At 44.7% G+C, this 25109-nt stretch overlaps 1 protein-coding gene and 1 long non-coding RNA gene across 3 annotated transcripts in view; one reads left to right on the forward strand and one right to left on the reverse strand.

Annotated features, from left to right (window-relative positions):
* Nucleotides 1-25109, reverse strand: part of cdon (cell adhesion associated, oncogene regulated) — a 180876-nt gene that overhangs the window by 92777 nt on the left and 62990 nt on the right. The gene's annotated exons all lie outside the window — the stretch shown is intronic.
* On the forward strand, nt 21307-24712 carry LOC129712434 (uncharacterized). Its single transcript, XR_008726055.1, has 2 exons — nt 21307-24199; nt 24276-24712. It is a non-coding gene; the product is annotated as an uncharacterized LOC129712434 (long non-coding RNA).

The following is a 25109-nucleotide window of genomic DNA, read 5'->3' on the forward strand; positions in this document are numbered from 1 at the left end:
TAAACGATGTATATATATATTCCAGCTTGTACCTCTTTCATGATAGTCCCCTCGTCTTCCTGTTATTCCTACTAAACTGTGTGTCCACACAGCTGAAAGGCATGTGGGTTCATAGGTTAATTGCCCTCTGTAAACTGGCCCTAGTGTCCAGTCTGAAGAAGGGTCTATCATATATATATATATATATATATATATATATGTATATCTATATGCTATATATAGTGTGAATATTTATATACTATGAACAGGTGATTCCAGCTTGTACCTCTTTCATGATAGTCCCCTCGTCTTCCTGTTATTCCTACTAAACTGTGTGTCCACACAGCTGAAAGGCATGTGGGTTCATAGGTTAATTGCCCTCTGTAAACTGGCCCTAGTGTCCAGTCTGAAGAAGGGTCTCAACCCGAAACGTCACCAATTCCTTTTCTCCAGAGATGCTGCCTGACCTGATGAGTTACTCCAGCATTTGGTATCTATGTTCGGTGTAAGCTAGCGATTTGCAGTTCCTTCCTACGCCTAGTGTGAAGGGAGTGGATTAGAAAGTGGGAAAGTGTAGAACTAGTGTGAACAGGTGATTGATGGCCAGTGTGAGCTTGGTGAGCCCATGGGCCTGTTTCAATGCTATACCTGCTGTGAACTAAACAAATCTAAAATGCAAACTTCACAGTTCTTCACCCATTTCACCAGCCCTTCCAACCCTAAGGTGATGTTTCTCACACAAGGTCCTACCCTTTTGCCGAGGCAGACGGAAATGAGCCCCATGCACTGTTTTGAACTAAATAGTTTTTCTTATGCCCAACCAATATTGCAAAGTCAAAATATCTATTATCACCTTGGTGATTGTGTTAGCTGCTGGTTTTCCTGCAACAGTAACTCTTCATCATAATCGAACATAGAACAGCACAACACAGGAGCGGTTCTTCATCCCACAATGCCCATGCCAAACATGGTGCAAAGTTAAACTAATCTTCTCTGCCTGCACGTGATTCATATCCCACCATTCCCTGCATGTAATTATAAAGTAATTGATTGGCTGAAAAAATGTGTTTGAGAAACATGAGATGGAATGTAGGATTATTCAAGTTCTTTCTCCCTTCAATTTGAAATAAGGAAGGTCCATAATAATGCACTTCATTGCACAAGCTAGAGTTATGGGGTACCAGCTCGAGTTATGGGGTACCATTTCTGTAAGACTCCACTGCCTCATTTGTGAAGGTATAAGTGGAAACATGTTATTGGATTAGAATCATTTTTTTTAATTACTGTAGAAATTCCACAGTAAGTTGGCCAACCTTTAAGAATTTCCTAAGGTCTCCAAACATCAGTCAAATTTCCAAGCTGTCTATTCCAGGGACAAAAGAGATAATTCGGAACCTTTTCCACACGTTTTTTTATACTTTTTACATAATAATTGGAGATAATAAAAAGTGGGTTAAAGTGAGATTCAAGTGGCACAGACGGAACCAAGAACTTTACACATGGGGATCATTTGACCCATTAAGTTTATATCAGATTAAAAAGAGCTATTGCGCCTAACCCTATTTCCCAGTTAGCCAGGCAGACATAGAGTCATAGAGTGATACAGTGTGGAAACACCCCTATTGGCCCAACTTGCCCAACATGTCCCAGCTACACTCGTCCCACCTGCCCACGTTTGGTCCATTTATCCCTCCACACCTGTCCGATCCATGCACTTGTCTAACTTTCTTAAACGTTGGGATAGTCCCAGCCTCAACTGCCTTCTTTAGCAGCTTGTTGCATACACCCAAACCACCTTTTGTATGAAAAAGTTACCCCTCAGATTCCTATTAAATCTTTTCTACTTCACCTTAAACCTATGTCCTCTGGTCATCGGTGTGAGACCATCCAAGTGATTTCCTGCCTTCATCTCAGAGTTCCAGACCCTGACCACCCTTGGGTGGGAGAACACTTTTCCTTAACGCCCAATTACCTAGTCATTCACTATCCGATGAGGGACATGTCTTTCCCTTCCCATTCACCCTATCCAATTGATGTTCCCCTTTCCGAGCACCGCGGGAAGGATGCTTTCCCTGAAGAAGGACATGTTGGACAACTGATGGTTTGAACGTTGGGGGTTGGTGGGGGCGTACATCTAATTAGAATCCTGTACGGACACTCGCAGTGGAAACAACATTCAGCTACAGTGGCTGCTGATGGATACCCCCTGCCCTACTCCCTGGTCTATGATGGTGCCTGAGGCTGCATCTGTGTGCGTCCTGGTCTGAGCAGCTCACTCACCTGCACTCATTACCTGAGATAGACACAAAAAACTAGAGTAACTCAGTGGGACAGGCAGCATCTCTGGAGAGAAGGAATGGGTCAAAATCCTTCTTCAGTCCAGCTTTTTGTGTCTATCTTTGGTTTAAAGCAGCATCTGTAGTTCCTTCCTACTGCACTAATTCCCCACACAAGCCTGCACCGTCAGTAATCAGGGCTGTTCCCCAACCTCCTCCCCTCCAGTGACTATCCTAGGAAACACACGACCCATTTGGGAGTGCACTCAACCAACTCCCTGCCCCTTTGACAAACCTCGCAGGACATCTGAATTTCCAATGTGTTTGTTGAAACTCCTGTGAATAATAAATACCAAACTCATTTAGCTGGTGACATCTTCAAAATGAAGGCAAAGCGAGACTAAGGTCTCCCTTACAACCGAAGGGCAACGGGCTTGATACCCGGTTCAATGTGTGCGAGATGAACAAGGGGTTTAGAGGTATGGAAACCGTCCCGGGCGCAGGCTGTTCCCAGTGCTCAGCGCTGCGGAGAGAACTGGCTCCCTCTTCACACACTGCTGGGCGACACTTCTCCCTTAGGTCACCATGCCAATTGGACACACACTACATTCACTGCATAATGAACATCAGAACATTGACTGCCGCAGTACTAGATGTGATGGGGGGGCATAGCTCTCCTGACAATGGAGGGGGGGCTGAATCAATGACACTGTATTAGAGATGACACAAGAGAAAATAGCCACAGTACTAGCTCGGAACAAGCGCACAAGAGAACAATGATCGGCGTGTTTGTGTCAGAGATTTGTATCATGTTTCCAAGCTCAGGCATTAACGGAATAGCAACGTCTAAAATCTCACACAATCGTGTACTCAATGGTCTCTCTCTCTCTCTCTCCCTCTCCCTCTATCGCTCTCTCTCGTTCCCTCTCTCTCCCTCCATCTCTCTCATTCCCTCTCTCACTCCCTCCCTCTATCTATTTCCCTCTCACTGTGTCTCTCTCTCTCTCTCTCTCTCTTCAGTTCAATTTAAAAACTTTATTGGCATGATAAAAAAACATTGTTATATTGCCAAAGTATAAAGCACGACATACATATTTAAAGTGCATAAGTATAAATACAAGTATACAGTGCATGGATAGATATGTCCCTGTACATAAACTTGCAATAGGCCTATAGCCCTTTATTCATTGCTACACTCTCTCTCGCCTCTCTCTCTCACTCTCTCATAAAGTAAACAGCTTAAAACTGTTCCCAAGGCAACAGGAAGTGCCAGGACTCAGCACAACATGGCTCTAAAGGTCTTTATGCATCACTGTTCAGACAAGAGGTGTTTACTCAATTAGTAATTATGGAAACAGCTTGTGCTTTAAAAAAAAATGGTTAAGGATTTGACATTTAGATATGTTATTTGAATCGAGTGGAATATAAACCATAATCATCCCGGTCTCACACCTCACAATCAAAGCTCGCAGTTTTAAAAGACACTGAGTAATTTAATCCAATTGGTGGCGTTCTCAAGAATAAAGGGGTTTGGCTCAGTAAACCTGCAAAGCAGTGGCTTTACCAAATGTTTACTTGGTGCCACAGCTAAAGTCAAGTGTACTGGTCCGTGACTCTGGAAAGGGATAAGTTCCTCTGCGTAGTTACATCTACATGTAAGTAAAACCTGTTCACCAGCAGAACTGCAGTCCTATTCCCTACCAATGAGGGAACGCCTGATGGCTGTGCTGTAGTTATAGAGTCATACAGTGTGGAAACAGGCCCTTTGGCCCAATATGTCCACACCGACCAACATGTCCCATCTACACTGGTCCCACATGTATAGGACAGGTTTAGTGGGATATGGGCCAAACGCCCCATATCCCACTAAACCTGTCCTATCCATGTACCTGTCTAATTGCTTCTTAAACGTGGTGATAGTCCCTGCCTCAACTGCCTCCACTGGCAACTCGTTCCATACACCCAGCAAACTTTTTTTAAATTTTTTTTTTTATTTTTGTGTTTATTTCATTAGAAGTTTATACAGTACAAAACACTACAGTGGGTCCTAATTTTAGGTGCCAACTATGTCATAACGTAATACATTCTATGTACAACCTCTAGTTTTATATTTTTGAAAAGAAAGTAATAATAAAAAAATAGAGAGAAGAAAACGAGGAAAAATAGATAGTAGAAAATAGAAAAACCTGAAGTTGTGTTTTCTCAGAAAAGAAAAAGTAGAAATTAGAAATAGGAGAAAAAGACCCTTAAAAAATAATTTTTCAAATCTTTGTTCGGAGATGTAGATCTATCCGCGTCATGAACTAAAATCAGTAATCTTTACGGTACCGCTGCATCACATGATTCCAAAAAGTTGATGAAAGGGGACCAACGCCTTAAGAATTGGTCATATTTATCAATTAGGTGGAGTCTCATTTCTTCAAGGCGTGCTATGTCCATCATATTCCTAATCCACATTTTAATGGTTGGTGATAGCTGTATTTTTTCCAAAATTTAAGTATCAATTTCTTTCCAATTATTAACCCATGATTAAAGAATACTTTTTGGTTTTTGTTTAAATTGATATCTTCTACTATTATTCCAAATATAATCCATTCCATATTAGGTTCTATTCTTGACTTGAAGAGCTTTGTAAATATATCAAATATATCGCTCCAAAATTTATTCAACTTTGTACATCCTACAAATGAATGTGTTATGTTGGCATTTTGAAACAAACATTTATCGCATCTGGGAGAGATGTTTGGGTAGAATGTATTCAACCTCGTTTTTGAATAATATAGTCTATGTAATAATTTAAATTGAATTAAATTATGTCTTGCATTAATGGAACAATTATGTGTGTTCATCAGATACTTTTCCCATCTATCTTTCGGGATCTTTATCATTAGTTCATGTTCCCAATCTTCTCTTAGTGCCTCTGTTGAGGGTAATTCTCTATTTAATATACTATTATAAAAATATGATATTAGTTTTTGTGAATCAGCCTTAATATTCATCGCTTCTTCTAAAGGGTCTAAAAAAATAGTTTGAAATCTATGTATATATTTTTTTCATAGTCACATATCTGTATATATTTAAAATATTGATTATAATTCAGTTTAAATTTTGATTTTAATTGTTGAAATCATAACAATTTGCCCTATTCATACATATCTCCTACTTTCCTAATCCCCAGTCTATCCCATTGTTTATATGTTTTGTCGATGGTTTGAATGCAGGATTGTTCTATATTGGGGTTAGTACTGATAGATTATTTAATTTCAAGGATAATTTTATTTATTTCCAAATTCTTATTGTATTGTAAGTAATTGGGTTCTTCTTATATATTATACTATTCAATTTTATCAGTGAGAACAAGATCGTTCCTATATCGTACGGGACACACTCCTCTTTCTCCATTCTTATCCACTCCGACTGGTGAGTGGAACTAACCAACCAGTACATTATGTTCTTAATATGCACTGCCCAGTCTTTTTATGTGAAAAATTTACCCATCAGATACCTATAACATTTTCCCCCCTTCACCTTAAATCTAGGCCCTCTGCTTCTCGATTCCCCCACTCCGGCCAAGAGACTGTGCGTCTACCCGATCTGTTCCTCGCTGTATTTTATACACCTGCTGTCGGCAACTAAAAGGAGAAGCGATGCAGTAGGTTTACAATTCCAGCTGCACCTTGTATCAGGGTGATACCTTGATGGTATCTTATCAAAATAAACATGGGAAGTGCCCTGTGCTGTTTATTCATGGGGCAGGCTGCACCAACCATAATAATTGACATTTAATTAATTGACATAGTAATTAGTGGCACAGTGCAGTTACCTGGAACGATAATATTCGGTTAGCTTTAGTATAGCAGGAGTCAGCGTGAATGGTAGGGTCTGTGTTCTTTGGAGGGGAGGATACTGGAGGGGGGGGGGGGGGGGGGGGGGGGGGGCGGGCGGATACCTGATGTTGGTATAAAAACTATGAAGGACATTGTTAGAACAGATAAAATAAACCATTGTGTAGCAAGGTAACTGCAGATGCTGGTTTACACTGAAGATAGACACAAAATGCAGGAGTGACCCACGGGAAAGGCAGCATCTCTGTAGAGAAGGAATGGGTGACGTTTCGGGTTGAGTCTGAAGAAGGGTCTCGACCTGAAACGTCACCCATTTCCGGAGATCCTGCCTGTCCCGCCGAGTTACTCCAGCATTTTGCCTCAATAGGAAACCATTGCCCAGATCAGAGGTATTGAAAACAAGAGGGTATTGGTTTAGGTTAAGGGATAGAAGATTTGGTGGGTGTCTGTGGAGAATTCTTTTCATTCAGAATGATTGGAACCTGAAATGTACTGGCCATAGGGTTGTGGAAGAAATGCTCCCAAAAAATAATCAAAAATCTATCAAAAATCAAATCCAAGAGGGCATAGTTTTAGAGTGAGAGAGGCAAAATTAAAAGGTGTGTTGGGCAAGTTTTTTAACACGGAGGTGCCTGGAACTTGCTGCCAGGGGTGGTGGTGGAGGCAAGTACGATAGTGACGTTTCAGAGACTTTTGGATAGGTACAGGATACCGAGTTGGATGATCAGCCATGATCATATTGAATGGCGGTGCAGGCTCGAAGGGCCGAATGGCCTACTCCTGCACCTATTTTCTATGTTTCTATGAACATTGGATTTTTAGGAAATGGAGGCATATGGGTTATGTGCAGGTAAGTAAGATTTGGTCCTGGCATCATGTTCGGCACAGGCATTGTGGGCCGAAGGGCCTGTGCTGTTCTATGTTCCAGTTCAGAAGTTTCTTGTTGAACACTTGTATTGACGAACCATACATGTCCAATGATTCAATGGTCTTTATTATCACGTGTACCTCAGTTCAGTGAAATTCCTTTTTTTGCACACAGTTCAGTGAAAATCTTACAATGCATCGACACAATCAAACGTAAGTACAAGTGTGTAGGAATGGTAGATCACACTGAGACAGTACACAAATGTTGTCACGTTTCCCCAACCATTTTGTATGATCCAAGTCCAAAGGTGCAAACAAGTGGGGCTCGCTAGGTTAGATTGATTGATTGAAAGATACAGCATGTAAACAGGCCCTTCAGCCCATCGAGTCCATGCTCACCATCGTTCACCCGCTAGAGGACAATGGGCACAATGGTGTTAAATGGAATTATTATAGGTGGGCCAGCAGTGGGCGAAGGGCCAGCCTCCATGTTATATAACTTTATATAACATCTAAGGAGTCGCTGCAAATTTCTGATGTTTTGCATTCAGTGTTGTATTTATTGTTGAACTATATCATTACCGTGAGCTGTGTGCTTCAAGCAAACAAAGAATTTCACTGCAGCCTGGTGTAAATGACAATAACCTAATCTGAATCTGAATCTAGAGTGCCACTGTTTCTCTTTGGAGTGTCAGTGGTACATTCTGTCGTGGTACTGTCAGCTGGTGCTACTGTTAGCCTCTGCTGTGTTCACTGCTAAGTCTCTGATGCAGCATTGTCAGCTATTGCAGCATTACCTACACTGATATAATATATGTATCCGGTTTATCATTCCCAACATCCCAGGTAAAGCTGCCAGTCTCTACAGCATCTGTTTAGTTTAGTTTAGTTTAAAGATACGGCGCGGAAACAGGCCCTTTGGCCCATCGAGTCCGCGCTGACCAGCGATCCCCGCACACTAAAACTATCCAACACACACTAGGGACAATTTACAATTGTAGCAAGCCAATTAGCCTACAAACCTGTACATCTTTGGAGTGCGGGAGGAAACCGGAGCTCCCGGTGAAAACCCACGCAGGTCACGGGGAGAATTTACCAACTCCCTACAGACAAGCACCCGTGGTCAGGATTGGACCCATGTCTCTGGTGCTGTAAAGCAGCAACTCTACTGCTGTGCCACTGTGCCACCCTGTTAATTGGCAAAGTGTCGCCGTTTGCCCCCCCCAGGTCTCAATATTAGCCCCTGGGACTGATACTGTTAACTTGCCAAGTGTCAGTTTTATTCTCAGAGGCGGTGGTGCTTTGCTCTGGGTAGCAGCCAGAGTGATTCAGACACTTGATGAGCTCATACCTGATCGGCTTGAGCCACCTGCGGAGGTTGATGTTCATTCTGTCAATCTTCCGATGACCTGCTTTAACTTTAATGGGTTTTCTCGTGGCTGATCACTGCTTTCTGAGAGGCAGTTAAGAAGCAGCAGCATGAAGCCAAGCCTTCCCTTTGAAGAGGCATTCTTGCAGACTGACAGTTTTTTGCATATACTGTACTTCAGGGGATTGAAGCCTGGAGTCCTGGGGCCCAGAGTTCTTTCAAGCTGAGACAAGCCAAGACCAGCATGAAGTGAAAGATTATTACTTCTGCCTTCTCCGCACCAACCTTAAACTCAGCCCCTCTCATGACTGTTAGCTGCGTTGAAAAACCAATGCTTGCAGCAGCAGCAGCAGCTCGGAAACGAGTTTCTGGAATTCTCGGGAGTGAGCAGTGCCCTGCTTATTCCCCATAAAATTATTAGTCTCGGCTTGGTGAATTCACGTCAGACACAATAAGGCAGTGACACAGTCCAGAACCCCAGAAATTACTTTGCTCAGTGAAATATTTCCACGCACTCTGCAAGAGCAGAGTTTTATCGGAAGAGTGTGCATTTGGGAAAGTTGGTGAATTGCTTCAGGTTCCTACATGTGTATCGTATGCTTCGAAACATGTGCACCAGCATACAATGGCACGCAATACAAAATTAAATATTGCTCTGTAAAAGTCAATTGTGCATTGTATGGCACATAAATTCCACCTCCACTGAGGACTGCTTGAAAATATCTTATTTATTTACTGTGGCACAGTGGCGCAGGGGTAGATTTGCTGCCTCACAGCGCCGGAGACCCGGGTTCGATCCTGACTATGGGTGCTGTCCGTGTGGAGTTTGTACGTTCTCCTCGTGACCTGCGTGGGTTTTCTCCGGGAGGTGCGGTTTCTTCCCACACTCCAAAGATGTGCGGGGTTGGAGATTAGTTGGCTTTGGTAAAATTGTAAGCTGTCCCCAGTGTGTAGGATAGTTATAGTGAATGGGAATCGCTGGTCGGCCGGCGCAGACTCAGTGAGCCGAAGGGCCTCACTGTTCTGGCGCTGTATCTCTAAAGTAAGGTAAAGAACATTGCTCTCTAAGACACAGGGCATGAAGTCAGTATTTGCATCCACCTACAGGTAGGTCTCCATGAAGTTTTCACGTTATCCAAGCTGAAGATGCATCTAGGGCACCTTGATACCAGCCACTGGGCTGATCACAACACCAGTCTAGCTCTCCACCACAACCCTTAGGGTTGATAGTTTATTTCCTAAGTAGGACAGGGGCATTTTCGTAAACTGTGACCGCTGGTTCTGCACTCCCCCAACATGGGAAACATTTTTCCTGCATCTAGCCTGTCTAATCCCTTAAGAATTTTATATGTTGCTATAAGATATCCCCTCATCCTTCTAAATTCCAGTGGATTCCAGAGACGATGGAAGGCAGACACACTGAGGGCAAGTCGGTAGGGAGTTGAGATGAAATCAACCCAGAAGATAAAAGTGGTGGCTGTGGACAGAGAGCAGGTGCTTTGCAAAATAGTCACCAAACCTACGCTTGGTCTTACCGACATAGAGGAAGCCGCATTAATGGAATTTGTGTTGTAATTCCACAAATATTGTGTTTGCCTGACTTTATAGGTTTCCTTGTGATCAAGAGCAGGCAAAGGGCTAAACATTCTGACTCTTATGTATTTATAAACTATATATAATCAAAAGCTCTGTGAGTCTAGGACAAGAAATGAGGTCTGGTTAATTGGACCCCCTGGGACAACTCTGCTGCGCATAGAATGGAAATTTAGTCATTGCTTCCAGAAACTGATGATTTAGAAGCTCTGACCTAATTTTTCCAATGTTCTCTTTATTGGCCTCTCATTATACACCTGAGTAAACGCAATATGTTGAAAAGGCTCGTGCACACAAGTCTTTGCTCCATTATCCTTCTTCTCATCACCTCATATTGCATTTCTGTCTCCTATTGTTTCATTACAACTCAAATCCCCCCTCAAACCTCTGCCGTTCCCCCTCAGCTCAGCACCCCTTCCTAAATGTGTTTATTTATTTATCTCTTCTGCCTTTTTTCATCAATAGGTGCGAGTCATAGCTTCTTACTTCTATTATTGCTCTTAGCCCTACTCTATCTCTCCTTCTCACTGCACCTACAGGTTTGTAGGCTAATCGGCTTGGAAAAATTGTAAATTGTCCCCAGTGTGTGCAGGATAATGTTCGTGTGTAGGGATCGCAGGTCAGTGCAGACTCGGTGGGCCAAATGGCCTGTTTCCACGTTGTATCTCTAAACTATTCTGAACTAAAGCTTTTAAAATCTTCAAACAATCTTCATATCATCTTTCTCGACTCTCTCCCACAACTGAATATCAATTTCTTTATTTCTTACTGTTTTATTTTCCCATATTATCTTCAGTTTCAGGCATATTTTTTTTTCCCCAATAAGAAAATACTGTATAAGGGTTCTGCTAAAAAAATAAACCTCATGATTGTTTTTTCTGGTTAGTGTCCATATCTTTGACAATAATGAAATATACCATATTCTGGCAGTTAGAAACAGGTCTCAGTTCAATAAACAATGTACCTACTCATTGAGACAGGCCCTTCAGGCTGTCTAATCAGCAACAGCATTCTTTCTGTCAAAATATTTATTTCTTGCCCTTTAGACTTTAGAGAAACTGTATGGGAACAGGCCCTTCGGTCCACTGAGTCCATACCAACCAGCGATCACCCCATACACTAACATTATCCTACACACTATGGGATAATTTACAATTTTTACCAAAGCCAATCAACCTACAAACCTGTTTAAGAAGGAACTGCAGATGTGACAAGGTACACAAATATGCTGGTGAAACTCCGCGGGTGCGGCAGCATCTATGGAGCGAAGGAGATAGGCAACGTTTCGGGACGAAACGTTGCCTATCTCCTTCGCTCCATAGATGCTGCTGCACCCGCTGAGTTTCTCCAGCATTTTTGTGAACCAACAAAACTGTATGTCTTTGGAGCGTGGGAGGAAACCGGAGCTGCTGGAGAAAACCCGGGGTCATGGAGAGAACGTACAAACTCCGTACAGACAGCACCCGTAGTCAGGATCGAACCCGGGTCTCTGGCGCTGTAAGGCAGCAACTCTACCATTCCACCAGGTATTTCTCCAGACCTAAAAGACTATAATCAATAGGCAATTCAATTTCCACAGCTCGTTGATTGACCTGATGCTGTTGTGTTGAAAGGAGAGGCAAGGTTTTCTTTAAGCTTGGCCTTGGCTAGGTGCAGAGGGAAAAATAACTTGGATTTATATCGGGGCTGATCTCTGGACATTCAGAGCACGATAGACATTCAGCCACTCAGTCTGAAGAAGGGTCTCAACCCGAAAAGTCACCTATCCCTTTTCTCCAGGGATGCTGGCTGGCCCGCTGGATTACTCCGGCATTATGTGTCTATCTTAGATAGTATGCAAGGTTGTGAAGGGCCAATTGCTCCCTTGGAATAAATCATCAAACATGTTACATCGTCAGGACTCCTGGCCATTTGTTTTCACTTGGGGTCCCAGCTATCTCCTTGAGAATGATTATTGACATGTGAGTGTGTTGGAGAGGGTGCTTTAGATGGGTTAATCTGTAGAGGGGAGCCATGTGTGTTCTCTCAGTGAGTAGGTTGTTACAGAACGTGGGTTGCAATTGAGCTTTCTGTTGATGAAGAGTCCTTGGCTTCTGGAGAAAGTACAGTAGAGTAGATTAGATTAGATTAGATTAGATTAGATTGGATTGGATACTTTTATTGTCAGTGAGATGCTTGTTTTGGCATAAAGGGCACTGACAAATTTACAAGTACTGAAGATAAGAGACAAAATGCTGGAGTTACTCAGTGGGACTGGCAGCACCTCTGGATAGAAAGAATGGGTGACGATTCGGGTCGAGACTCTTCTTCAGACCGGGAGTCAGGGGATTTTTCACACACAGAGTGGTGAATCTCTGGAATTCTCTGCCACAGAAGATAGTTGAGGCCAGTTCATTGGCTATATTTAAGAGGGAGTTAGATGTGGCCCTTGTGGTTAAAGGGATCAGGGGGTATGGAGAGAAGGCAGGTACGGGATACTGAGTTGGATGATCAGCCATGATTATATTGAATGGCGGTGCAGGCTCATGGCCTACTCCTGGACCTATTCTCTATGTTTCTATGAGAGGGAAATACAGAGATAAGGAAGTGTAAGGTGTGAAAAGGGACATGAGAGGAGGTGGAGATGAAGGAAAATGTAGACTAGCGGGTGCAGCAGCATCTATCTTCGGTTTAAACCAGTATCTGCAGTTACAAGTACTCCTTCTTTGCCCCAATGGTCCCTCCTCCCCTCCCACCTTGGCTCTGTACATGGTGATAGTTGAGTATTTAAGAGGGAACTGCAGATGCTGGAGAATCGAAGGTTACACAAACAAGCTGGAGAAACTCAGCGGGTGCAGCAGCATCTATGGAGCGAAGGAAATAGGCAACGTTTCGGGCCGAAACCCTTGAAGGGTTTCGGCCCGAAACGTTGCCTATTTCCTTCGCTCCATAGATGCTGCTGCACCCGCTGAGTTTCTCCAGCTTGTTTGTGAGAGTTGAGTACGTGGGAGAGTGCTGGGGCAAGGCACTGCTGCCTTCTATCTGACTGTCAGCATGACGCCAGCCTCTTGTGGCTTCTCAGAGTTTACTTTTCAAATTTAATGTGGCAGCTTGCTTTCCAATCAGACACCCGACACTGAATGCGGAGCAGCCCAGCTCCCTGGGCACCGGCTGTGCAGAACTGAACACCTCCAACAACGTATTAATTTTCCAAAATGCTCTGAGTCTTTAACGATGCATATCCCAGATGTCGGCACCGTTCGGTTTCCTCCTGTCCACGATGCACTTTCAACTGATAAATCCAAGCTGTCGGGTGTTACCAGGCCTCTGAAGGGTTGCGCTCTCTGTAAAGCAAGCCAGGCGCCCCATAGCGTGTGGGTAATCACGGCCTGCACCGTGGGGAACCGACGGCATCACCACTGCCTGCCCGTGTTCCCGCTGACTGCACAGCAATATCATGTACGCAGAGTGTTGGTCGCACTGTACATAATTCAACACACCTGGTTCAAGCTGCAGGTTAGACTGTGGAGAGTAGACTTTGGAGATACAGCGCGGAAACAGACCAAGTCCACGCCGACCAGCGGTCACCCCGTACACGAACACTATCCTACACTCTACGGACAATTTACAATTACACCAACGGTGTGGAGTCTGTGCAATTCTCTGCCTCAGAGGGCGGTGGAGGCCGGTTCTCTGGATACTTTCAAGAGAGAACTAGATAGGGCTCTTAAAGATAGCGGAGTCAGGGGATATGGGGAGAAGGCAGGAACGGGGTACTGATTGGGGATGATCAGCCATGATCACATTGAATGGCGGTGCTGGCTCGAAGGGCCGAATGGCCTACTCCGGCACCTATTGTCTATTGACTATTGTCTAAAGCCAATTAACCTACAAAACTGTATGTCTTTGGGATGTGGAGCACCCAGAGAAAACCCATGCACTCAAAGGGAGAACGTGCAAGCTCCTTATAGACAGCACCCGTGGCCATGATCGAACCCCGAGTCTCTGGCGCTGTAAGGCAGCAACTGTCACAATATGCAAGGAAGCTGTTCAGTCCCATTGTGACTTTGAACGGATCAATCAATGAAGTCCTCTCACAGCTCCCTCCAGGCCTGCACCTTTTCCAAGCCTGGTCGCTTCACATTTAACAAGGTAGTCCGGGCCCCACCTAAACACATTCAAAATGGTAAACTGTCTTTTAAATCTGATTCGATTGATTGAAAGACATTCCCCGCCAACAGGCCCCTTCGGCCCACTGTGTCCATGCCAACTATCGATATCCCATTCACACAATATCTATGATTGCACTTTCCACATGAGGGGCAATTCATCCATAAATCCGCACGTCTCTGGGATGTGGGAGGAAACCGGAGCACCAGGAAGAACGTGGAAGCTCCACACAGACAGCAATCGAGTTCATAATTGAACCTGGGTCTTTGATGGTGTGAGGCAGCCGCTCTACCAGCGACGCTGTTGTGTCTTCGGTCCATCTTTCATTCATTGTTCTTTATCTCTCTACATCATCGTCTATATCTTTAGTTTCCCTTATCCCTAACCAGTCTGAAGAAGGCTCTCGACCCGAAATATCACTCATTCCTTCTCTCCAGAGTTGCTGCCTGTCCTGCTGAGTTACTCCAGCTTTTTATGTCTGTATTCTGATCTCTAAAGTCTCGCCCTCCTCTCCATCTCCAGCCACAGTGACTGAAGCCACCAACGCACTGGGTGCCCCACAGTCATTACTGGGCAGCATGAGCATCTCTGAACACAACCTCTGTGATTGCCACAGTTAGCCTTAAATGGAACAGCAGTTCAGTGCGATAATTAAGGGCACTAGATGCTGGTGTAACTCAGCGGGTCAGGCAGCATCTCTGGAGAACATGATGAGCGATGTTTCGGGTCGAGACCCTTCTTCAGACGTCATCTACACATGTTGTCCAGGGATGTTGCCTTACCCGCTGATTACTCCAGCACTTTGTGCACTTTTTTTTTTGGTAAACCACATCTGCAGTTCCTTCTTTCTACATTCATTCCAACAATTGTTCCTGGGCTATATAAACAAAGCAATTAATTAATCACTACTGAGAGAGTGAGAACATGTGTCATCTGATTTTTTATCACTCCCTAACTGAATAGTCCTTTGCATTTTTGGGTTGCCTCCAACCTGAAACACGGCCTCTCCATGCTCTCCGAAGATGCGGCCTGACCCGCTGAGTTACTCCGGCACTTTCTATTTTTTTGCAGAAGATTCCAGCATCTGCAGTTCCTTTTTCCTAATCTGTTCATTTGCTGTTCATTTGCTAAGCCTGTCATTGGATGGTGACATGGGGCAGCCCTCCGTGTCTTCATAACAAACTATCTTTGCTGCGGTGACACTTTTGAAAGAAGGAGAAGAGTTCTTATTAAAAGTAAGCAAGTGGCTAACATGTCAGGAATGGTGACGTCTGGTTTGATTTTCATGCCGGACACCTGCGATATCTCCAGGTAGAGAAGATGCCATTGAACTAACCAACAGCTGGTGGAGAATAAGCTCAGCATGCCCCAGGTGCCTTCAGAAATTCCCTTCCCTCAGAACTTGGCTTATGTTGGCTCAGACAGGAGCACATTGTGTGGGTGGAATGGGAACACAGCCTGTATGTGAAGGCTTTGCATTTTTTGAGAGAAATGTAAGAGCTGGTATGAAATTGGAGACTTTGGCAGCATAACTAATTGACATTTTACACTAAGCCAGCGGGCAGTGTCTGAAAGTGAAACAGTTTGCATTAACTCTTAGATAGACACAAAGTAACTCAACGGATCAGGCAGCATCTCTGGAGAAAAAGAATGGGTGGCGTTTGGGGTCGGGACCCTTCTTCGGACTGAAAGAACGTGCAAACTCCACACAAATAGCACCTGAGGTCAGGATCGAACCCGGGTCTCTGGGGCTGTGAGGCAGCAACTCTACCACTGTGCCGCCATTTGAGAGTAAGAAAGTTCTGATTTGTTTCTATTGTTGAATCAATTTCTCCAGACACTGGTTAAATCGTATTTCACAGGTGGACAAAAATGCTGGAGAAACTCAGCGGTGAGGCAGCATCGATGGAGCGAAGGAATAGGCGAAGTTTCGGGTCGAGACCCTTCTGACTGAATTTCACTGTACCTTAATTGGTACATGTGACAATAAGCTGACCTTGAAACCGTGAAATATACAATAGACAATAGGTGCAGGAGGAGGGCATTTGGCCCTTTGAGCCAGCACCGCCATTCAATGTGATCATGGCTGATCATCCCCAATCAGTACCCCGTTCCTGCCTTCTCCCCATATCCCCTGACTCCGCTAGTTTTAAGAGCCCTCTCTAGCTCTCTCTTGAAAGCAAATAATGACTGATCTTCATTGAACCCTGTCTTGTGTAAATCAGCTGCTGAGTTCAACTATAAAACAATCAACATCGATCAACGTAAGGAAGAGTATATCCGCATCTGTGAGGATATGGGTGTACACTATTTAGAAACATAGAAACATAAATCATAGGCGCAGGAGTAGGCCATTCGGCCCTTCGAGTCAGCACCGCCATTCAATATGAACATGGCTGATCATCCAAAATCAGTACCCCGTTCCTGCTATTTTCCCATATCCCTTGATCCTGTTAGACCTAAGAGCTAAATCTAACTGTCTCTCTTTAGTTTTTGTTTTAAAGGAAACTGGCCCTTCAGCCCACTGAGTCCCCCACACACTAATACTATCCTACACATACTGGGGACATTTTACAATTTTAACCGAAGCCAATTAACCTATAAACCTGCACGTCCTCGGTGTGTGGGAGGAAACCCAGAGAAAGCCCATGCTGGTCACGGGGAGAACGTGCAAACTCCTTGCAGACAGTACCTGTGGTCAGGATCGAACCCGGGTCTCCGGCGTTGTAAGGCAGCAACTCTACCTCTGCGCCACCGTCCCCACCCCACTATATTAACACAAACTTTTACCTTCAGTGTTTGAGGCATGTAGAGAGGAGGCCCTTATAGGTGCACTAGAGTCACACTTCTTCTTGTGAATGCTTCGATCTTGTTCTCCTGCCACTTAACTCTGATGTCGATCGGGTTGCTATTGACAGCTGCGGCCCTAGATCATCAAACACTTGCACCTTTTTCATCTGACCAGGAATGCTCACCCACACCTGACCCCAACACCTGAGGTGTCCCCACATCCCCAGTGGCTGACCAAGATATACGACTCCTCATTACTGCACCCAGCTCGGGGACACTGCAGGTGCAGACCACCCAGCAATAGGACATCGCTGCAAGGGGCAAGCTGGGAGTTGTGTTGTCCGTGTGATGGATGGTCAGGGGTAAGAGGTAAACAGGGTCCTGAGGTGGTTTACAATTATTCTCATCGTCTATCCGTGACAAGCTAAACGATCTACAGTGGAAACAGGGAGCTGCAGATGCTGGTTTATACCAAGGATAGACTCAAAATGCTGGAGTAACTCAGTGGGTCGGGCAGCATCTCTGGAGATAAAGGATGGGTGACATAATCAACGACCTGCCTTACCACCGTTACCTACGCATCAGGCAAGAGGTATAGAAGTGTGAAAACGCACAGCTCCAGATTCAGGGACAGTTTCTTCCCAGCTGTTATCAGGCAACTGAACCATCCTATCACTAACTAGAGAGCGGCCCTGACTTTCCATCGACCTCATTGGAGACCTTTGAACTATCTATAATCACTGGACCACCAGGGGTGCCGGGGAGATGGCAGTCCTGCCGGCAGTCTGTTCGTTTTTCCATCTTTTTGTTATTTTTAGCGTTTGTTAAAAGTTTGTTTTAATGTACTTCGGTTTGTTTTATGTGGGGGGAGGGAGAGGGGATTGGGGGAAACGTTTTTTCAAGTTCCTACCTTCCCGGCAATGTGATCAAGTTTTGGATCACATTCTCCGGGCTCTGCGGCCTACCATCGCTGGTGCTGGAGGCCTCCTCGGACCGTCGTGAGCCCCACCGCGGGGCGCGGACTTAACATCGGAGCGGATCCCTTGCCTGGGATCGTTCCCACCGCGACCTGCGGCTTACCATCAAGGGCTCGCAGTCTTGGGAGAGGCTAGTCGGGAGCTCCAACGCCGCAGAAGGTTCGACCAGTCCCGACGCAAGGTTTGATCGCCCAGCGCGGGGGAGCTGACAACCCTCCGATGCAGGAGCTGAACACCTCGACGCGGAGGGCCCAAACTCCGCCGGCTACTGGAGTCAAGACCGTCCCGTCAACGGTGGGCTCGAGACCCCCGATGGAAGAAGAACAAAAGGACGGACTTTAACTTTATTTCGCCTTGTATTACAGTGAGGAATGTGTAGGAGTCACGGTGGTGGATGTTCATGTTAAAATGTGTTTTTGAGTCTGTTGCTTTTAATTGTATGACTGACCTGGCCAGTGAAATTCCTCGTATGTTGCAAAACATACTTGGCGAATAAAATCTGATTCTGATTCTGATTCTGATTTGATTAGACTTTATCTTGCACCAAATGTTGCACCCTTCATCCTTTATCTGTACACTGTGGACAGTTTGATTGTAATCATGTATAGCATTTTGTTTGTCTGGAGAATATGCAAATTAAAGCTTTTCACTGTACCTCAGTATAGTGATAATAAAAAACTATACAAATTACAAGCTTTACGCCATCTGAACTAAACAGCCCACCTGGTTCAGTCCCTGAAATGTTCATTCTCTCCACCACATGGTCACAGTGGGTACAATGTGCTCCATCTTCATAAATCTCTGTGGTTGCACATCGGAGTCACCCCAATCACAGCTCCCAACCCATGCCCTCCCCTATTGAGGGCAGCAGTCACAAGGGAACGCCGCCACCCGTAGGATCCCCCCCCCAAGTTGCATTCCAACATGTAGCAGCACATCTTCATTGGCGCCGGATCTACGTCCTACAGCTTCCTACGTGGTAACTGTGTGGGAGAAAACTGGGCACTGGCTCAAGTAGGTGGCTTAAGCTTGAATAAACGGAGATTAAAAAATCTGAATGCGTCATGAATGCCCTCTTCATCAGAGTGCTCTCAGCCAAGCCAAACACTCAGAAGCAAAATGGCATAAAATGCTCTTCACCAAACCCTCTGTGCAATCTCTGTCTTGGGCTGAAGATAGACACAAAATGCTGGAGTAACTCGGGAAAGGCAGTATCTCTGTAGAGAAGGAATGGGTGACATTTTGTCTGAAGAAGGGTCTCGACCCGAAACATCACCCATTCCTTCTCTCCATAGATGCTGCCTGGCCCGCTGAGTTACTCCAGCATTTTGTGTCTATCTTCAGTATAAACCAGCATCTGCAGTTCCTTCCCACACCTCTCGCTTGGGCTGCTGGAAATGCATTTTGGTGGAAGGAGAATCTTTTTCAGACATCCTAATGTACAGTGAGCCCAAGGTGTCCCTGACTATTACCTTCCCTCATGTTAAAGACTTTTTTTTGGCAGGCCACCTCTTATTGGACTCAGGTTACATTCTTACGTTTTCAGACCCTGCTCTTCTTATTCAAGAACTTTAATGTGCCCAACTTTCAATCTGCAGGAGCTGTATAACCTCCGGGATCACAATGTTCAAGGTCTGACTCAAGGGCTAGACCAAATAATACTTCAGCAGGGTATTGAACAAGCACTTAAAGAATCAATTTCTACATGAGAAATTACACTGAGGCCCAGCCTACTTTTTCCCTCTCAGGCATGTGTGAAGGATCCACTGACACCATGTACAGATTATCTGGAGAATTACACAGAGTAGAATACGTCAATTGCTCTAACAAATCTGTGTCTGTGTTTACGCTCTGCATGCATTCTTTCCACTTACTTAATCTAACCCCACAATAATACCTTTCCATTCCTTTTCCCTTTACGTCCATAACTACATTAAATGTATCCACGGACTATCTCTGGGTTACAAAGGCTCAATGAATGGACACCCCCATATATGAATCAGTTCCCGTGAAACTATTCAATTGAAAAGTCCAAAGTTTGTACAACCGTTCCTGCGAATGGCAGAACTAGTTTCCTCCCTCTATTTCAACATTTTTAACAGTTATTTATTCATATCAGTCTCATGTGCATTTAATGCCACCCGTTGTCCACTCCATAACTCCCTGGTCAACTTGCCCACTTCGCCAAGGGCTCCCCTTCTCTGGCACCGTCATATGTAACTGCAGGAGATGCAGTGCCTGCCGCCTATCTCCTCCCTTATCACCATCTAGGGATCCAAACGGTCCTTCCAGGTGAGGCAGTGATTCACTCATACTTCTTCCAATCTACTGCACTGCAAATGTGCAGCATATCGGAAACTCTAAAAAGACCATTGGAGGCACATTTAACTAAAAAGTTAAATGCTGCCATTTTGTTTTTCGGGCACATGACATGTATGTTATTAATCGTCCATAAATAAAAAGCACCGGCCCTAAGGTTTTATAATGCACTCCATAATACACGTTCTGCCCAGTTAGTTTAGTTTAGTTTAGTTTAGTTTAGTTTAGTTCATTGTCACGTGTAACGAGGTACAATGAAAAGCTTTTGTTGCTAACCAGTCAGTGGAAAGACAATGAAAGGTCTGAAGAAGGGTTTCGGCCCAAAACGTTGCCTATCTCCTTCGCTCCATAGATGCCGCTGCGTTTCCCGCTGAGTTTCTCCAGCATTTTTGTGTACCAGTGGAAAGACAATACATGATTACAATTGAGCTATCCACAGTGTACAGATAAATGATCAATGGAATAACGTTTCATGTAAGCTAAAGGCGAGGAAAGTCCAATTAAAGATAGTTCGGGGGTCTACTATCTTTGATCAAACTTTACTGGCATGAAATGTTATTCATGTTATTGCTTATATCAAGTATCTGTACAAGTACATGATTCAAGATTGCAGTATCTGTAAGAATGTCATTGTTCTATCTGGGACATACAACAATAAAACACTATTCACTCTTGACTACACTCGATTGTAATCATGTATTGTCTTTCCGCTGACTGGTTAGCACACAACAAAAGCTTTTCACTGTACCTCGGTACACCTGACAATAAACTAAACTTGCAGGAAGATTGTTCCCGATGTTGGGGAAGTCCAGGGACAAGGGGTCACAGCTTATGGATAAGGGGGAAATCCTTTAAAACCGAGATGAGGAGAACCTTTTTCACACAGAGAGTGGTGAATCTCTGGAACTCTCTGCCACAGAGGGTAGTTGAGGCCAGTTCATTGGCTATATTTAAGAGGGAGTTAGATGCTGGCCCTTGTGGCCAAGGGATCAGAGGGTATGGGAGAACAGTTCACTGTTGGATGATCAGGATCATTTGAATGGCGGTCGAATGGCCTACTCCTGCACCTAATGTGTTTCTATGTTTCTAAACCAGTTGTGAGACAGTTAGTTATGGGTTTTGTCAGGAACCTGGTTGTTCTCCAGTGAGCTTAGAGCCGCCACACCAGAAGAAGCAAGGTGACGATTTTCCACAAGGGTCTGCTGCTGAAATAAACAGCACACCTTTCACTTTTTAAATTGTTATGGGCGAGTTTAGGGAGGCAAGCAAGACAGGGGGGAGAAAAGGAGGGAGGACGAACCCTGAAGGAGGCCACACTGACAGACAACAGACACTTAAAGGCACAAGGAATCTGATTAGCATGCTTTGGTTTTGCATTCTAACCTCGTGAAACAGCCGCACCGTGCTAGTGAAAGATTGCAGCTGGATGTTTCTCCCTTCCATTTAAACTCCGTCTCAGCCATGATCTGACGAGGAACCTTCGCAATAGAGAGTCATTGACTAGACTGGGAATGCTCTCTAAACTTCTTCAATAAAGCTGGAGTCTCAGGGTAGAGTCAACTGTGTTTCATTTCACCGTGGAGAAGACTTAACGCTACTCGCTATTTGTCTGGGCCCAAGTCAGCACAACATACTGTTGAGAACTAATGATCACTCTTTGGCACGGAATATACGCGGCTCAAAACATCGGCAAGTGCACTCTGCAGTCCAGTGTGGTTTATATCTGATTGGAGTCAGTTACATTAATGGCTCTTTGCTTGGTCTTCTCTATGTTCTCTTGCAGCTGCTCTGTGACAGGATTCTCAAAGCTTACCATCGTGCAGAAAACTAATTACATTTAGAAAAAAAAAAATAGCTTAGCACAGCTGCCAGGAATTTGTGGCATGGAAGTTGGAAATTCCCAATGGCAGGCACGAGGGACATGTGGGGGTTATGAGCACCTGGGAATTTTCTTCAAAAACGCTCCCCTTCTACAAAGGCTGGCCCAATAAACCATCTTTCCCCTTAAGTCTGAAGAAGGGTTCTGCTCTTTCCATACACCCACCACTCTCTGAGTGAAAAAAATTGCCCCTCAGCTTCCTATTAAATCTTTCCCCTCACTACCGTAAACCTATGCCCTCTGGTTCTTCAAAGTACCAGGGAGCAGCAGAAACGTCAATATGTAGAAGGGTCCCGAACCGAAACGTCACCTGTTCCTTTTCTCCAGACATGCTGCCTGACCCCCTGAGTTACTCCAGCATTTTGTGTCTGTCCTTCCTCTTAACCTACCTTTGATATTTTTATATTTAGTAAATGAATGCAAAGTAAACATGTAGACCTAGAGATGAGTCCACACACTCATCTCCCTGCTTCCTTCAGGTAGAAGGTACAGGAGCCTGAAGACTGCAACAGCTAGGTTCAGGAATATCTACTTCCCCACAGCCATCGGGCTATTAAACCTGGCTCGGACAAAACTCTGATTATTAATAACCCATTTTCTGTTATTTGCACTTTATCAGTTTATTTATTCATGTGTGTATATATTTATATTATGGTATATGGACACACTTATCTGTTTTGTAGTAAATGCCTACCATGTTCTGTGTGCTGAAGCAAAGCAAGAATTTCATTGTCCTATACAGGGACACATGACAATAAACTCACTTGAACTTGAACTTGAGTCAATGTGTGAAAGGTGGGATCGGTACAGCACAGGGGACCAGCACCTATTTCGATGGTGGCGAAGGGAGAGTGTTATTTTTACGTGTATGATGCTGGATATATGAGTGTTGAGCCTTAGAGATATTCAGCATAGAATCTGGCCCTTCAGCCCCATATACCCGTCCTAGTGCCCTTCACATGCTGTTATAATACTGTCTCATCTGCTTCCTCTTTCCATACACCCAACACCCAACACCTTCTGAGTGAACAGGTTGCCCCTCAGTTTCCTATTAAATCCTTCCCCTCTCTACCATAAGCATATGTCTGCTGGTTCTTCAAAACAGCAGGTGAGCAGCAGAAAGGTCCTTCTGCAGAAGCGTCCTGACCTGAAACCTCACCGATCCATGATCACATTGAATGGCGGTACTGGCTCGAAGGGCCGAATGGCCTACTCCTGCACCTATTGTCTATTGATCCATGTATTCCAGAGATGTTGCCTGACCCACTGAGTTACTCCAGCACTTTGCGTGATTTCCTCAGGTTCTTGATTCCACTACTCTGGGAAATAAATCATCATATCTATTCCCTTCATAATTTTACGCCTCTCTATTAGATCACTTCAAAGCCTTCTGCGCTCCAAGGAATAAAGTCCCAGGCTGCACAACCTCTCCCTATCGTTCAGGCTCTGGAGTCCTGGCACCATCCTTGTGAATCTCCTCTGCACCCTTTCCAGCTTCATGACAGTCTGTCATATTGCACAGGAACTCAGAAGTTCATCTGTAAGGTAGCATGCTAACACAAGCTGTTAATCAAAACCCCCTTCACCAGCATTCACATGCGGTGGGTGGCATGGTGGCACAACGGTAGAGTTGCTGCCTTACTGCACCAGAGACCCGGGTTCAATCCTGACTACGGGAGCTGGCAGTGCGGAGTTTGTATGTTCGCCCCATGACCAACGTGGATTTCCTCCCACACTCCAAAGACGTAGAGGTTTGTAGGGTAATTGGCTTGGTATAGTTGTAAATTGTTCCAAGTGTGGGATAGTGTTAGTGTGTGGGGATCGATGGTCAGCGCGTATTCGGTCGGCCGAAGGTCCTGTTTCCACGCTGTATCTCTAAACTAAACTAAACACGAAAACTAAACTATCACTTGCCGCACTTTGTCCTATCCCACTTGGCTATTCCAGCTGTCTACCCCCTACTACAGTCAGTCTGAGGAAGGGTCCTGACCCAGAACATCGACTATCTATTCTCTCTATGGACGCTGCCTGACCTGCCGAGTTGCTCCAGCACTTTGTGAACTGCACCAGGTGACAGATGAGCTGCCGACTTGCGACCATGGTGAGGAGGCAGATGATGATGGAGATGTCCATTTTGAATCCCTGACTTGTACGAGGTGAGAATAATGACACCATTTGTCCATGCGTTACCACAAGTTTGAGTTACAGTTTCTGACCTTTGTTTCAACCCAGAGAGAGATCCGAGATCCCGCCGCGCTTTGCAAAACAAGAATCTGTTTCTCATCATCCACCTCCATGATCGCAAGAATGCAACTCAATCCGTGGCGGATGATTCATTCGAGGAGCAGCGTGAACATGGTCCTGTCTGTACCATGGCTGTGGCCCGGACCAGGGGAGTACAGCACATCATGCCACTTGAAATCATCAATCATCAACAATGTTCAGCTCATCTCCCCTTACAAGTAAAATACCTACAGAGTTCAGGCACCTTCCCCAAGTTAAAAGCTTCAGAGTGTGACTGCAACAATCTCCTTAGATGAATGTCGATTTAGATTTGGGATATAACAGGGGCTAGCCTTTGTAACTGCAGGTTAGTAATCCCTTTCTTTGCCTCTTCCTCAAAGGTGTGACATTATTGAGGCCAGGCTCTATAAATGTGTTTTATCCTTGAGTTATGTGACTCCAGAGTGGCATGTTCATGTGGGTGTGGGTACCATGTGTATACAGTATAAAGTAATACAAAGTGCTGGAGTAGCTCAGCGGGTCAGGCACCTTCTCTGGAGGACATCGACAGGTGACGTTTTGGGTTGGGTCCCTTCTTCAGACTGATGGGTTTGAAGTCTGAAGATGTCTGAAGAAGAAGAAGGAGAAGAAGGATCTTCTGAAGAAGAAGAAGAGTCTGAAGGTCTAATGAAAAGTCCGAAGAAGGGCCACAACCCAAAACGTCACCTATCCATGTTCTCCAGCGATGCTGCCTGACCCGTTGAGTTACTCCAGCTCTTTGTCTCTCTTTTTTTAATAAACCAGCATGTGCAGTTCCTTGTTTCATGTGCATAGAGACACCAC

The sequence above is a fragment of the Leucoraja erinacea genome, chromosome 32 (assembly GCF_028641065.1).
Source record: "Leucoraja erinacea ecotype New England chromosome 32, Leri_hhj_1, whole genome shotgun sequence".
Taxonomy (NCBI): domain Eukaryota; kingdom Metazoa; phylum Chordata; class Chondrichthyes; order Rajiformes; family Rajidae; genus Leucoraja; species Leucoraja erinaceus.